Source organism: Triticum dicoccoides, chromosome 3B, assembly GCF_002162155.2.
Source record: "Triticum dicoccoides isolate Atlit2015 ecotype Zavitan chromosome 3B, WEW_v2.0, whole genome shotgun sequence".
Taxonomy (NCBI): domain Eukaryota; kingdom Viridiplantae; phylum Streptophyta; class Magnoliopsida; order Poales; family Poaceae; genus Triticum; species Triticum dicoccoides.
In genome coordinates, this window is record NC_041385.1 from 586032976 (window position 1) to 586035188 (window position 2213).

Here is a 2213-nt window from a genome sequence, read left to right on the forward strand (position 1 = left end):
AGAAACTTTGGCTGTAGTGCATGAATTTACATTTTTTACTGGAAAGTCAAATGTGTCTGAAACTTTTTAATTATGTACAAATTTTTTAAATTTTAAAATTTATTTCATAATTTTTGGAGCTACAGAAGTTTACTAAACTTCTAGATTACTACAGACTGTCCTGTTCTTGACAGATTCTATTTTTCGTGTGTTGTTTGCTTATTTTGATGCATCTATGGCTAGTATGTAAGGGTATGAACCATAGAGAAGTTGGAATACAGTAGGTTTAACACCAATATAAACAAAGAATGAGTTAATTACAGTACCTTAAAGTGGTAGTTTGCTTTATTACACTAACGGATCTCACAAGTTTTTGTTTAAGTTTTTGTGAATGAAGTGTTTAAAGAACGAGGAGTTACCGATGTGAGAAGAATAAAGAGAGACAAGAGTTCAAGCTTGGGGATGCCCAAGGCACCCCAAGTTAATATTTCAAAGGATACTCAAGCATCTAAGCTTGAGGATGCCCCGGTTGGCATCCCATCTTTTTTCTTCAACAAATATCGGTATACCTCGGTTTTTGTTTTGTTCACATGATTTGTGTCCTTTGTGTTTTTATTTCTCTTTAAGAATCATGCTAGTATGAGATAGCTCTTCATTGATTTATAGAATACTTCATGTGCTTCACTTATATCTTTTAAGTATGATCTTATAGAATTGCTTTTTGTGCTTCACTTAAATCGTTTGAGTATGGTTTTATAGAATGCTTCGTGCGCTTCACTTATATATTTTGAGCATGGATATTGCCTAGTCTATATTAATTGTAGAATGCTCCAGGAACTTCACTTATATCTTTTGGAGTATGAATAATACTATAATTTAAAGTGGGTTTGGAAGAGTGTCAACTTTAGAAATTAGTGATCCCACTATATTGGAGGGTGTTGAATCTTCGTACGATATTTATGAAAGTGGATTTGGAAGAGTGTCAACTTTAGTTAGTATTCCACTATTTCGGAAGAGGTTCCAATTGAGTATGAGAACAAAGTTGCTATCCATTATGCTACTGAAAATTATTATGAGGGAGGAATATGTGCTTGTAGGAGTTGCAATAATATCAAGTTTCCTCTCTATGTGCTTAAAGTTTTGAAGTTATACTTGTTTTGCCTTACTATGCTAGTTGACTTTTGTTCCTATAAATTTTGTGCTCACAAAATCCCTAGGCATAGTAAGTGAGTTAGATTTAAATGTGCTAGTCATATTCTTCATGATGCTCTCTTTGTGTTTCAACTCTTTTCTTTTATGCGAGCATCATTGAAATCATCATGCCTAGCTAAAAGGCATTAAAGAAAAGCGCTTGTTGGGAGACAACCCAATATTCGCCCTTACTGTTTTTGTGTGTATACATGATTAAGCTACTGTAGTAATCATGTTTTATAGCTTTTGTTTCAATAAAGTGCCAAGTAAGACCTTTGGGAAGACTTGGGTGAAAGTTAATGTGATCTTGCTGTAAAAAACAGAAACTTTGCGCTCATGAGATTAGCTGTCATTTTTTATAGAAGAGTTCTTTTGAGTTGATTCTTTTGGCAGAATATTAATAGACAAATTACTCACATCCACCAATTTATTTCATAATTTTTGGAGTAGCATAAGTATGGTTATTGTTCAGATCATTACAGTCTGTTCTGTTTCTGACAGATTCTGTTTTCATTGCATAGTTTGCTTGTTTTCTAGTTTCTATGGCTTATATTTCTCAATATAAATTGTAGAAATGATATGGTACAGTAGGCATTAGGTGAAAACAATTATGAACCTTGTCTTTTACAGTACCAAAGCGAATGGTTTACTCTTTATCATACTAACCTATCTCACGAAGTTCCATTAAGTTTTGTGTGGTTGAAGTTTTCAAGTTTTGTGTGAGATATCGATAGGAGGAGAATAAGGAGTGGGAAGACACTAAGCTTGGGGATGCCCAAGGCACCCCAAGGTAATATTCAAGGAAGACTCAAGCGCCTAAGGTTGGGGATGCCCCGGAAGGCATCCCCTCTTTCGTCTTCAAAACTATCGGTATACCTTACTCGGAGCTATATTTTTATTCGTCACGTGATATGTGTTTTTCTTGGAGCCTATTTTCAATTTTACTTGCTGTTTGAATAAAATCATTGGATCTGAAATATTGAATAAAAAAGTAACCCTCCCATGGCTAGTTAATTATTTGACTACTCAGTGTTCTTCATTCA